The 14,830-nt window shown below is 32.0% G+C and overlaps 1 protein-coding gene across 4 annotated transcripts in view; it reads left to right on the top strand.

The window, feature by feature from the left end:
* LOC128677345 (uncharacterized) overlaps window positions 1-14,830 on the top strand; it is a 35,305-nt gene that overhangs the window by 4,976 nt on the left and 15,499 nt on the right. For 2 of the 4 annotated variants that reach the window (XM_053758119.2, XM_053758128.2), the window contains exon 1: window positions 3,925-4,147. The exons of the other annotated variants lie outside the window; for them this stretch is intronic. The gene's annotated coding sequence lies outside the window, so the exon portion shown is untranslated. Of the gene's footprint in view, window positions 1-3,924; window positions 4,148-14,830 lie in introns of those variants that run through there. 4 annotated transcript variants of the gene reach the window in all.

Genomic DNA, 14,830 nt, shown 5'->3' with positions numbered 1-14,830 from the left:
ATTCTGATTTGGTGTCAATTGCTTTATGTTATTAAGGCCAATCTTATTTTCATACTAAGCTTTGATCCTTTTATTATTCTATTTTTATTATATGCTATACCATCGTCATCATCAAATTTAAACAACAATAGTGGAGAACAAGAAGCAGTGACTGCACATTACAGTTAGTAAAAGTATTTAATATACAACAAATCTTTGCCAACAGCTGAATTTATGTGTTCATTTTCAGAGATGGGTACGCCGTATTTTCTTGATTTCTTCTTTCCAACAAGCCCTACGCAAATTTAACTATTAGATGAGTTTTGAGATTTTTTTAATACTAATTTAGAAAATTACACATAGATGGATCGCCATCTATGTTAATTTTAGATTTACTAATCAGAACCTATATATTTTCTTAATATTCTTAAAATTGTTTTTTTTTTTTGTACATATCTTAATAATTAAATGCCGTTCTGTTAATAATACAATAATAATTACAAAATAAACAATCATAAAACAACACCTGCTCTGTTTTCTACCTAGGCTATTTAATTTAATTATTAAGATAACTAATTATTAATAATTAAATGAAGATACCCAGGATATCTTAATTTAATTATTATGATACCCTAGATAGAAAACTGAGCAGGTGTTGTTTTATTGTTTTAATTAAATGCTGTAAACGCTCATGCAGTAACGTCACACGTGGGTCTTTGCAACAAATAGCCGTCATTAGTTCCTGGTGCCCTATTATGTCTAGATTCAGCTAGTGCACACTGAGGGCCCTTGGCTAACCAACCCGTCTTTTTGAGCATTTCACTCACTAATTACAACGTATGGCCCTTCACAGTCAACGCTTTCCTGAATAGCCTTAAATTATTTAAAAATCCTGCTGCTATTTGACGAGTGTACAATTGTTTATTGTTCTGTATCTCTGGGATATCTGGTATAATAATGATAGGACAATTAATGATTCGTAAAAAATTGCACAAAGTTTTACAACAGAACAGGATACCTATGTGAGAAACAATGGAAAATATTTTTATTAATAACTAGCCACCATGCTCGACAGATACACAATTTTGACATGAAAGATCATGGGAACCTTGTCAAGCTTTTAATTACAAAGAAACAATGACATACCTAAGTCCAAATATAAAATATCAAATTTGAATATAATGTAGCACGCAATGTGGCCAGAGGTAACCTTGGTGGGTCAAGGAACTCCTGTTAATAGTTTTATATCAAGGCGTGTCGCAGTTTCTTCATAGTCATCTTTATGCCTATTAGTCCATCGGGAATGAAGCTGTTACGGCATTAAAATTGTAGATTCGAATCTCTTTGAAATACAGATTGATTTCGATTATAGGTACTCAGGCATAGCTATTCAGATTTGCAATCCACATTAGTATAAAATTTAAAATTTTATTTTATTAGTCATTTATTATTTTATTAGTTTAAAAGTTATATTATATTCAGGTTATCAAATATCATTAAATATTTATTGATCTAATTTGTGTTTTAGTTATATTTTTTATAACTTTAACTATTAAAACCATAGTAGCCTAGACAATTGAAGCGTATACCTAACAGGTGTCCAAACAATAAACCAGCACATGTCGCTGCGTGTCCATTTTTGTAACCCATAAATTAACTGAATGCTATGCTTCACGTCGTCGTTTTGGTTACATCTCACTGTTTAGATACATAATTTTGGTAAGTGATGAAAAGTCAAAATGAACATATTTTTTAAGCTGATTGATAAGAAACGATCCTGACGGTTATAGGTATTTAAAAAGTTAAAAAACGTATAATTGTACATACGAATGTCGGTATTTAAAAGTTCACATTTGACTTACTATCATTAGGAGGTTTATCTCGCCAGCTCGCCAGTATAACAAATTTCAAAGTCTGGACATGAAAATTGTATAATTTCTTTCGCAATACATCTCGATTAACTGCAACAATTTTCCATTAGAGATACCAAGTTGTACCGGAAGAGTAAGCAATCGATAGCTAATCGGATTGGTCGGTCCCTGACACTGCAGTAAGTGCCCGGTGGAACACTGAACTCAATAAGCATGATTTTCGTATAAATACCTCCATCATTAGTTAAAATAATATAGTTATAACTTAAATTCACACTGATACTTACTCGTATATATAATACATAACATTAGAGCTAATCCCACATATTCTTATTTAGGTCTTTCCAAGCATTACAAATGGTAATCCCTATCTACTTTCTTTTGCCCTTCACCTACAAAGATACTATAGATAAAAATTATTCATATATTTATCACTTGATAATGCTATTGATTAAACGACGACAAAAAACAAAGTGACATGCATTTTATGATTCCAATACCTACGTGCAATCTGTAGCAGTAGACGGTTCAAAAAATATTTTTATTATAAGCTTTCCTAAAAACAATTACACTGTATAGTAATTTAAATTGTCCTGTCCTATGTACATCACTTGTACACAGAAAATGCTGATTCGGTGGCATTGTGGTTGTCCTCACAAATTTACCCGACACGATAAGAAGAAGTATACACATTAGACAGATATATTGTTTAGTGAACACAATATTGCACACATATCCTTTGTATTTTGTTAATTAGTATCTGCTATATCACTTAAATTAATTAAATTATATCTTGAATAAATAATTACTAAATGGTTAGATAACAATATTAATGTATATTGATCTTGCACTGAATTCTGTTACGGTTTGGATATGATTCCTGCAAGGAGCTAAATATGATAATATTATGAGAAGCTCGTACTTATATAAAGTAATAATATATTTATCGTTGTTATAAAACTTAAGTACATAATACATTAATAACTAAGTAGATTATTAACTTGGTTGCTTGTTAATAATCTATTAACTTGGTCACAAATTGTGTCAAACCTCAAACAAATAAAACAAAGTCGATCCATAGATTTAATGGGGTACCTAATTATAAAAATATCACAATTATTAATTCTGACAGTACTGTTACTTTGAATATTACAAAATAAGTGATTTCACAAGTTCTTTCCAAATTCGTACAAAATTAAACTGTCAAGTACAATAAAAGTGATATGGTGCTGTTGGTCAATTTTAAAGTTAAATGTCCAACGTCCATTTATTTTCTCACAAAAGTGGCAATTCATGCAACTTTTAAACGGATTTATTAAGTTCTTATTACAGTGTACTAAGGTTTTTAATTGAGTGGAATTTGTTGTCAATGTAACAGTGTTAAACATGATAATATTTTACTGAATTAGCACGACGTAGTGTTACATTACTCGCTGTGTACAGTTGGCGTTGTTGTCTCAATATGGTTCGCTAAAAGTAAACAATCTCCATAAAACGCTTGCCACGCGAAATTGATTCGACATTTGTTCAATGCATTATATTTGTAGGTGTATTTATTATATGTATATCTTTTTGATTTTGATAATCTATAGTTATTATATATTATGTATATTAGTTATATTTAAAATTGTTTGTCTAGGTTCGCTTATACACATTATGTAAAAGAAACTTTTACTAAAATAAGAATAAATGATTATTTCTAACTTGGAAGGAAATGCCACGTTAAAAGTATAGAAATGTAAAACTCCTCGCATATCAAAATAAATAAACAAAATTGATAAAAACCCTTGGGGTGCTACGAAAATCATGTGAATTTACTTGGATATATAATCTTCCTTGAATCAAATTTTCTCACGTGCGAGAAATCCCGCCTGACAACGTATCTCCGTTTACTTTACCAAAATTTTATTTTTTCACCAATATTATATATCACGCAACATACAATGCGTAGACTTACTATTAGTAAACATAAGCGAAACCGGCAAAGAGAGCGATGGATAAGGTACGTGTTGATAATATCTCAGGTCTACCACGTACACAGCACCGCAGACGACAGACTATAAAATAACTTTAGTTCGGTCCCGAGTTTCCGCTGAAGCGAACGCCGCGTTTACTATCAAAAAAATTACAATTGCAATATCAACGATAAATGTTTGAGTGGAAATAGTTCAGTGGACTGTTTAACTACATCTGTGTTTTAAGATACTGACCTCGTAATTTACCAATCAGTGCAAGTGCAGTGTTTTGAATATTTGAACTTCATGTAACAAGCCCCAAACCCTCAAATAAGTTGTAAGGTAGGTGACTTTTGTTTTTTTAATATAAGAAAAAAAGTCTTAAGCTTTTTGTCAATTCTTCTTAAATCGATTACGGTACGATATATCTACTTATTATAATATATGTTCTTAGTTTGTATTTAAATTTTAGTGACATAATATTAATTGAATTAAGTATAATAAAAATTTAACGTAATTGGGAGTCTATTGGAGAAGCAAGGTCAGAAGTTGACCGCATCAAGCATTCTTTACAATGATTCATATCATAATACATATATCATCTACTAATGCGCCTTGCATCAATATTTTGTCACATACATCGTATAGGCTAAACTGGATCACTGCTTTTGAGTTTTGCACTGATTTTGATTTCAACACCTAAATATGATTCAATTGATAAATGTGATTCATACGAGAAGGAATAACTTTAACACGTGACATTATAACTTTCATCAGAAAACCTAATCATAAATTGAAAAGAAGTTCCGCTATTAAAAAACTATTTATATTCTTGATCGAATATGACAAATTTTAATTTGACGTAATCGATTCCGAAGTATTTTGTTGAATCAGAGTTGGAGAATGTGTCCTTTGCATTCACCTCGAGTATAAACAAGTACCTACTTATTTGTGATAAAGGTACAAGTCAATATTTTTAGTATGATGTAGTTATTCAAGTGATGCAAGAATGTATGCAATGCTTTAAAATAATATGATTTATTTCGCTGTTTCAATCACCAAGTTCTATGATTCGTGCTACAAATCTTACGCGGTTTTCTGATATTTTTACAAAATAAATATATACAAAAGTTTGATAATGAATGTTTGTTACTGAAAACACTCAAAATTTAACAAATGTTGATAATACTTGATACATAACTATAAACTTAGGTTTTATCTCAAAATTTTCCAAAGGAAGGAAACAAAAGCTAGTGTAACAGATAACAGTTCCTTAAAATCAAAGCTTGTGAAGTATCTGTGTTACAACGGAACATTTCTGTGCATAGTACATACAAATAAGCATTCGATATTCCAGTCCCCACTCCTGTGATTCAAGTATAATATTACACGTAGGCAGTAAAGATGTTTAGGTTAAGAGACATCTTAACACTAACATCCGCCATTTTCCTTGTGTTGCACAACCGAACATAAGTATAATGATCTTGCGGCCGAGCCTGTGAATTTGCATTGGAAATTGTCAGCCAATCTGGTCATTATGACTCCACCCAATTCCTCCATTGACATAATGATGATCTTCGCGTGTCACTGTTATAAAAGTGCTAATAACGATGACCTTGCTACCGCGATGGCCGTCATTTGTTATTTTTGTTTGAGTAAGATTATTTACTGTTCCAATTAGGTACAAATTGATGTGCGAATGTTTTTTTTAAATTATTTATGAAAATGTAAGAGAATATAACACGAATTACTTCAACTTCACACTGAGCCTTCACAACTGTGTTAAGGTAACGATATAAATATGTTACTTTTCAGAACCTTTAATAAAATGTTAAAATCCCCATCGATATGTCTCCGCTGGCAAATTATTTACAAGTACAATACAATACAATACTCTTTATTGCACCAAAATTACAAAAATTGATAACATAGATATTGATTACAAGTATAGTAAGTAGAAAAATTGATAACAAGTATAATATAGTTCCTAGTTTTTAAGGAGACGGTTAGGTATGTCTTCTTTCCTTAAGTTGCTATTTAACTTTCCTTATATCTAACTTTTTTAATATACAAGTATCTAGAATAGAATCACAAACGATACAATGAATTATTCTTTATGTGTAATTTATTCCTAGAGTATAATTTATGTTTTGGCAAAAACCTGCAGCCATCTTTTCATTTCGTGTCGTGGCTCGTAGTATTTTTATTAATATAAGAAAATAATACATAAATTTTACATAACATTCCTAAAAACACAGATACATAATAAATTTTAGTCCACGAAAAATATGATATTGATATTTCATAATTGACGTTAAATTATGCAAATAATTTTACATATTGCAAGCTTCCTTGTACAAATAAAATATAACTGCGACTGATTTAATTGCGTGGTCAGAAAGAGAAATAAACTCCTTTACTTCCTATTTATAAAAAGCATGTAAAACCCTGAGTATTCGTATCATGTTACCTGCATCATTACCTTTTGATAACGTCCTAGTTCCTTACATTTTAATGTTAGTATACCTTGTAATTAATTTGCAAAATCAATTTACTTTTTACGGAAAACTTTCAAGAGAATGACAAAATTACATGATATGAGCATTTCTCCTGGACTATGTAATCTGATGATTGCATACTTTCACTGCGATATGTCGTGGAATCGTGGTTAATCTTAGGACAGAACATGATACTTTTATTATCACTAAGTATCAACTGATATTTAAAGCAATACATATAGATATACATATGATTCAATATGCCCATTGTTCAAAAGAGATACAAGAAGTTGTAATTGCAAAGCAGTTGCATATCCATCAAACAATGCATCAGGAAACATGACATCAGGACGTCTATAAATCCAATAAAAGCAGTAGTTACTATCAAATTAAACGTTTTCATCTGCCAGAAAATAATTGGCAAGAAACCAAGCTTTTATTATTATGGTCAAATTTACAAAAAATTGTTCAACAAATAAAATAGAAATAATCTATTGATGATAAGTTTCATTCTGTGATACGAAAATAGAAATATTACGTTTAGTAGATATAGCCTTATGGTTACTATAGCCAGCCAAAACAGAAATACAATTGTTGAAAGAAAAGGTGTATTTTATTGGCACAAAATTACAAAAAAGTGGAATATAAGAATTTTGCACAAGTAAATATTTTGCTAATAATGTTGGATTACCAACAACACATCTTAATATCAGAGAACTTATCTATAAGTAACCCAAACCTTACATCTTACAGGAACAGCCTTCGTAGCCAATTGTATTAGATTGATCTCGGATGGAACGAGAAAGTGAACCGGCATATCACGAATTATGAAATAGATATCTGCAGACGATAATGTTTTGTTGGAGATCATGTTCTTCACTCACTTGTGCACGTTTGTTTTGTTATCGTTATTTTGATAACGTAAGAGTTATTTCAATATTGAAGTACATACATAAAATATATACTGCGTAATCGAAATGTATACCTATACATTGTTTCTCGTCATGATCGTTTTTATAATAAATATACTTATGAATTTAGACTGTCACAGGACGGACAGGACTATATATATAACATATATTTCTCTGAAATTGTTTTCCTATATATTAATACTATACGCACAACCTTTTTCACAAGCTGCGTTAAAAAAGATTACCTTAATAACCTGAGAATTTATTACTATCAATCTGAAACATGCCATCCCTAGCAGCTAAATAGAGTGCACTGAACTTTGGTGTGGATGCTCATCAGAACTCATTTGTTCCATCTCTATGGAGGCGCTATCACAAAGATACACTTTTCATATAACTACTCCATAGTTTTCATTCAAAAAACTTGTTGTTCTTCGTTTAAAAAAAAACAGTTTTCACCGCTCCCCGTGCCGTGGTCTGACTAAGAATTTCAGGATAAAAAGTACTCGCTTAATTGAATGTTAACCTGATAATAATCAGGTTTATGTGTGACTAGCAGCGTCCCGAGGCTTCGCTCCTACGGGAATTTCGGGATAAAATGTACCCTATGTATAATTCCAGGTATTCTACCCGTGTACCGAATTTCATAACAACCTGTCTAGTAGATTTTGCGTGAAAGAGTAACAAACATACGTACATACATAAATCCTCAGTAATAAACATCAACTTCCTTTATTACTTACACGAAACAACTTAAAACTTAAAGGTATGTATGTATTAAAATTATATTCTAGATTTATTTTATGTTGCAAAAAATGTTAAATAAGGTACCTTGCAAAACAGAATACATATCATACATATATACTGTTTCTAAATCACAGAAATTGATTTGAAATATACCTAACCAGGTACATGCATACCATAAATGTACAATTTGGTAGTAATTTTCGTTTGTCAGTGTCACATTTAATAACACCGCGGTCGTAATCGGTAACTAAGGCCTTTGGGTCATTAAAATTATAATGAAAATAAATTACACTTATCTGTCTGTTAGCTTATAAGCGCGAATGGCAAAATTATGCTAGTTGGCGTTAAAATCTCGGCTGTGTTTTGCATATTCATTTCCAAAAGTAGCTTGTTGTAAATTTACTAGATTTTTTAATTGTTTCAAATTAATCTTTGATGTCTAATAGGACATGTACCTATATATCTAAATACCTAATTTTGATTTTACTGAGCATGATATATGTATATGGATTAACAGCAAGTATGGCTTATTTGCACTGTGTTTGCCTGAAGCAGAAAAACCTGCTTCTTGACGCAAAAGTAATTATTTCACAAAAAAAGTTGTTTGATTTTGTCTGATTTGATTGTAACTTAAGTACCATAATAACTGATTATAGAAATTATTTCCACAATAAGTTAATTGCGTATATCAAACTAAATAAATTGAACCAAACCTTAACGTTTCAGTAACACTTTTGTTTTTCTGGTCACATTATGTTATGTCTTAACAATGTACATAATATTCATATTGAAGAAAATCTACAGATATTTTAAACTCTTTGTCTTGTAAATGTCTATGTTTGCCGTCAGATTTCACAATTTGTGGACAAAGCATCTTGTGAATATTTCATGTTTTTGTTCAAAACGACATTTCTTGGAGACGAGTACTTATTCCCTAAACAGAGACGACACACAATAATGAATATTCAATAATGTAGATACCTACTCAACACTTGTGCAGCCGTTATGGAACTAAATTGTACCTTATTATCATAAATAAACAGCAGTATTCAAAGGTCCACGAAAGAATATCACGCTAATGTATTTCTTATTGCCAAAGGGGTTTGAATACATATTTTACAAAGAAAAATCTCATTAACTTAAAAAGATCCAAGTTAGGACTTTCTCACGAACAATAATGAATAAGGCCGTCCGGCGCTACAATAGATAGGCGAAAAGAAACGTAATTAAATTTTCTCCTTTTATCTTTTCCACGACAAAAACCATTACGCAAGCTACAAACAGTAGGTACCTTGAAATAATCATAAATTGAAAAAAAAAACTTTTGTTATCATGAGAACAAACAAACAATTACATATTAGTTTAGTATATTGACGTAATCAACTTCCTTTTCGTAACAAAAACTCCAATATCGCAAATGATTATAATTAATGGTAAAAATTGGATTCATTCCCACACCTTGAAGCACAAAGTGTCGCTTTGGTACATTGAGCTTTAAAAAGAACTCCTCCCGCATACGATGAGGTCGTGGAATGAGCGTCCTGCCAAGGTTTTCCCTAGAGAATAAAACATGAAGTTCTTCAAAAAGAACGTGAAAATATTTATTCAGGACTGGCAACGCGCATGTGATACCCCTTGTGTTGCAGGAACGGTGACCACTTCCCATCAGGTAGACCGCATGTGTACTTGCTTGCTCATAAGTATTGAAAAAATTATAATGTTTACGCCATTTTTATGTGTTCTATTGAATAAACATAATTGGGCAAGTACTTAAAATCATTGGTAAAACAAAGCGTACTTCCAATAATGAAAGCAATAAACTTTTTATGATTCTCATTGATACGAGTATGCCATTCATACATTTACCCGTACAGTGTGCGTCCGGTGTTGGCAAAGGAAGCGAGAAAAAGTGTTCGCTTGAAAGCCTTCAAGTAGAAGCTCGGCTTTAGACCCTTCTGTCGTGGGGGAGCTATTGAAATATATACTCTGTTATATGTCGGTTCTGGCACTACAAGTGTCTTGGGCAACTTTTTAACGGCGCCCTTTATATTAAAAAGACGTTTTTATTTTATTTATGTAAGTACATATACAACATAACAACGTAAATGTGAAACTTAAAAATAGGTAACTAAGTATGTAGTACAAATTATTTCTATAGGATATTTTTCTAGTAACTCGCAAAATGAAAAATGGAAGAAAAGAAGCATTGGCGATTACAAAGAATAAGATAATGATACCGATAAACCTAAATAATTTATATTTTCACTAAAATAGCATACAGAATGAATATTATACAAAATGTTACACATATACATACAATAATATGGCGTACTTCTATGCTTCCAGCGTGTTATATTGTGCAAATAAAAAAATGATTTGGGAATCGGAGGCATCATTTACGTCTGTGCAACTTTAAAAAGTTAACTTGCAAACTTAAGGCGTCCCTTTATATCCAGTGCCCTGGGCGTTTGCCCAACCACGCCTTACCCCAAACGATGGTACTGCTGCCGTTTATAAACTGGCAGCGGGCGTTTAGGGGTTGATTGCGCCTTTCTTTCAAGATACTGAATAGCAGTTATTAGTGTAGAATTGTTTGTCTTCGAAATATTATTAACTACTATTTCGGCCTCGATTATGAGATTTCACTCTATGCTTTATTTATGGAAGGAGAGGGAAGGTGTGGAAGGAAGTAGGTTAAAAACCCTTCATCCAGTTTCGTAACCAAACTTACCTTACAAGTTATACATTTAAATCGTCGTTACAATTTAGTTTATGCCACTATAATTAGTTAAATAAATACACACTTAACTGTATATGAACATTTCTTGCCACAACTTTTTTTCCACAGGGCATAATCCAAGCGCACGATGCGTCACCTCTAATCTTAGCAACAAGACGTACAATGCTGACCTTACCTGACTCATGTTTCTAATCCGTACGATCACTAATTGTCTTCTAATTATAATAATGGCGTCATTATATTGTACAAATATCTTGTATTTTAAAACTTGTCCTTTTTATTGAAATTGATACTCTTCAAAAATATGATTCTTTTGTGTAACTACGGACATATACTATTAGCTAATATTGAAATGTCCATATCTTGATATTTATGTAATTACTTATGTCATCATCAGCCTACCCTTTTCCCACTTTATGTGGGGTCGGTACTTAACATAATTTTATTTAATTACTTAATACGAGTACTACTAAAACATTCAGAGTATTTTAGATGAAAATCTGTTTAACATTGAAAGAACTCTAATTTATATATTAATACAAGTTGAGTTGCCTTCAATTGCCGAACATTAGTTCGGCAAATATCAATAGTAATAAACCACATAGTTTTACTTGGCGATACCATTGTATTTTAATAAGGTTGACTTCAAAATGTGTTTTGTCAATTAAAATGACTGCGCCAAATACGATTTTAATAACCGAAAATATTAGGAATGAAGAGAGTCGAGTTCCTTTGAAATAAACCGAGTACTTTAGCTCAATATGTTTCTTTAAATATTTTACTTTGCACGAATGTCAGTTCCATGTTAATTATGTTCTGTGCCTGGTTAGAACTATGAGTAAATATTATTTGTATTTATTATTTACGTGCAATCTACGATATAGGCCTGGATCATGGCCCGGGATGATTTTAATGATATTTTAGAATATATGTATAATAACCCGAAATCAAATATAGGCTACCGGGAATGATGCTGCGGGCATCAGCTAATTGTATACGTTTGACTTTTCGTTACGTTACGATCAAGTTGCTATGAATTCTTAAAACGAAAAATGTTTCAAATAAAGAGTATTCTAACTGTAAGCAAAAAAACCTCAAAAGTAACGGATCGCATGACCAGATTGCATTGACAATATGTTACATAAACTGCTTTCCAGAGAAAACATGTTCGTCGCTTTTTGCTTTAGCTATTGTTTGTCAGCTCAATTTCCATCCGCATTTGCGACACGACCTTTAAGTTCAAATTAACTGGCATACAATAACTGTAAGTAGACATTTTATGGGTAGAGATAACAGTATTTTTGGATCTATCTCCACAGATTCAGGAGCTATGTGCTCATCATCACCGTCAGCCATTTAAATGTCCCTGAAGAATATGTAAGCAGGAATAGTCGGGAGCACAGTAAAACACGTCTGGTCACGACGGAATTTATTACGGAGACGAGTACCTTGCAAAAATAACAATCTTAAAGGCTAATTGTTACAGCTACCCACTTATACATATGTTACATCCTACCACTTAATTAATACTAAGGCCTTACATAACATTTATACAAAAGAAAATAAAATACTTCATATCTTAAATTGTTTATGAGCTAATCGATCTCAAAACCAAATCTTAGAGGTCGTTTTCTGACACGGGGTGGTTCTCGTCCGGAAGGAAGGTTCACGGGTGGTGCATTAGTGGATGTTGTCTTGTCAACCGGACGCTCCGTCGCTTGCGCACCCTCGCCTTCATATGTGACGTCACTATGACGCTCGGATGTAGTTAAAGTGTCTACTACCTGTTCAGCACTGCTATGGCACTGACCTTTTTTATCCTTGAATATAACAAAGTCCTCTGCCGCGTCTGTCTGTTCGTGATAAACTCAAAAAATACTCCACGAATTTTAATGTGGTTTTCATCAATTGGATAGTATGATTCCTGAGAAAGGTTTAGGGGTATAATTTACAATGTTTTTACCCGAGCAAAGCCGGACAGGCCCCTAGTGGATTGATTAAGGAAATAGGCCATGACCCACCATGCGTAGGTAAAGCGCATTGCTATGTGCTATTCCTGGTTATATTCTAACCGTGTCGAAACTCGTCTCCATAGGATATCAAATTACGAAAAAATATTTTTGAAAGAGAAGCGGAATACGCTCTTTGGCACGGTAGGTACTCTTTTATTACTACCGAACTCAGTGAGTAACATAATCATAGTTAACTTCTGCAAAACTCAATTAACTTTAAACCTTTGAAGCCCGTATAAGTTTTTGAACAAAATACACTATCTCAAGAGTTCTATAAACTGCAAAGAAATTGCATTTTGTATAATGTATATATGGTCAAAATGGAATTATAAACATATTTATATATCGTTTTATTATAGTATCTATTTCTCCACCCGGGAATCGCTACTTCCATGCGGATGTGGATTTTAAAATAATTTTTGAAGCCTTAATTATAATAATTAGACTTCAACGGAAATAGTAAACAAAACATCTGAATTATCCCAGCTGTTTTCTGTTTCTCTCTATCCATAAGTGCCTTCGTCTTCAACGAAAATTTAAAATAAAAAATAAGTATTAGGCATGCTGCTTCTATAGTCCTCTCTGACTCACTCATCAATTTTTAACTATTTCATTAGACTAATCTTGAATTCACATGAAAATTTATTACAGTTATATAAAAAAAACTTATATAATGTAAACTGGCGAAAAAAGATAGATATAAAATTCTAAGACTATTTTAACATAACTACTGAATTTTAGCTCTGAAAATAGGTAATAACCAATTTTCATTTGACAATTCAATTGAAATTACATCATAAATCTTAGTCTGATCGCAGTCAAGCTACAACCATTCAATTTAAATCGGTTTGATATGCTTGGTAGGTTCATGATTCGCGCCGTCCGCCGACTACGTCATAATAACTCGGGATTTTTAGTGTTGATACAGTCGTATAATTATTTAACATCGTACTTTTTTATAGCATATTTGTATATACCAGTGCTGAACAAGGGTAAAAAATGATCATGAAGATCTAGAATTATAAAACACCAAGTGAAATACCGAGTATACGATTACTTCTTAATTAAATAGTACATTATCTATAGGTTTAGGTATTATTTGTTCAAATATTGTTCAAACATTATTACCTATATAAAAACAGACTTTTTCCACCAAAGTTAGATAGTAATCAAGGAGAAAAAGTTTATATCCTGTGACACATCGATGGATAAAAGAGAAAAACATCGTCGATAGCTTTTTCAAATGCTATACAAGTGAACCCGATAGAACTTTCCAATATCTAAAAACTCTAAAATCCGAGTGCATTGTAACCTACTCCATACGTACTCGTATTTCGTATATCCTTATTTTGGTCGCGTCTGTATTCCGATACACGCTCAGCGTCGCGCCCGCAATACTGATCAGCGATCACTACATCTACTTATAGCATTTTCTCTTGAACACACGGAATCTAGCTGAATAGCAATTGCATGTCGTTATTGCTATCTTTTTAATCACCTGTTTAGTTCATCTTTGCATAATTGTGGAGCGCCGTGGGAATTCACAAATGAAGTCAATATAATTAAATTCGGAAATTAAATGTTACTTACTTCCTTACTGGTTGTAATAATGTCATTAGTTAATTTAGAATTTGACAACTGTAGGTATTTAACTCGTAAATTCATTTATTTGCACTAACTATAGATTCTACTTTTATTTATCAGACTTTAGAAAAGACATTTATTATAATCATGCACCGGGGTCGGTTTTGATCGCACGCTTTGGCGTTGTTGTACTAGAAAAACAATTTCAATAACATACATAAAAGTTATCTTGATAAATTCACTACCGTGAAGCAAGGAAAATAATACTCTTACATTCTATTGTTTCAAATTAAAATAATTTCCATGAATGCGTAACAATATAAAAGTATTTTTATATGAATATGTAATTTCGGAATGGAAAACATGTTGCTGATACAGACAAACTGTAATACGAAAAAACTGGGCTCAATGCCAAATCGTCGAAAGAAGTAATTTATATTATAATAGCATCCTTGTCAGATTTACTTTGGCTTATTACTGTACAGAACCCATTTCGTATGTTATAAGCTTCGAGACAAAAGGGACATACATAA

Source organism: Plodia interpunctella, chromosome 2, assembly GCF_027563975.2.
Source record: "Plodia interpunctella isolate USDA-ARS_2022_Savannah chromosome 2, ilPloInte3.2, whole genome shotgun sequence".
Classification (NCBI taxonomy): domain Eukaryota; kingdom Metazoa; phylum Arthropoda; class Insecta; order Lepidoptera; family Pyralidae; genus Plodia; species Plodia interpunctella.
Note: the sequence above shows the minus strand (reverse complement) of the source record. Positions and strands in the feature narration are given on the sequence as shown.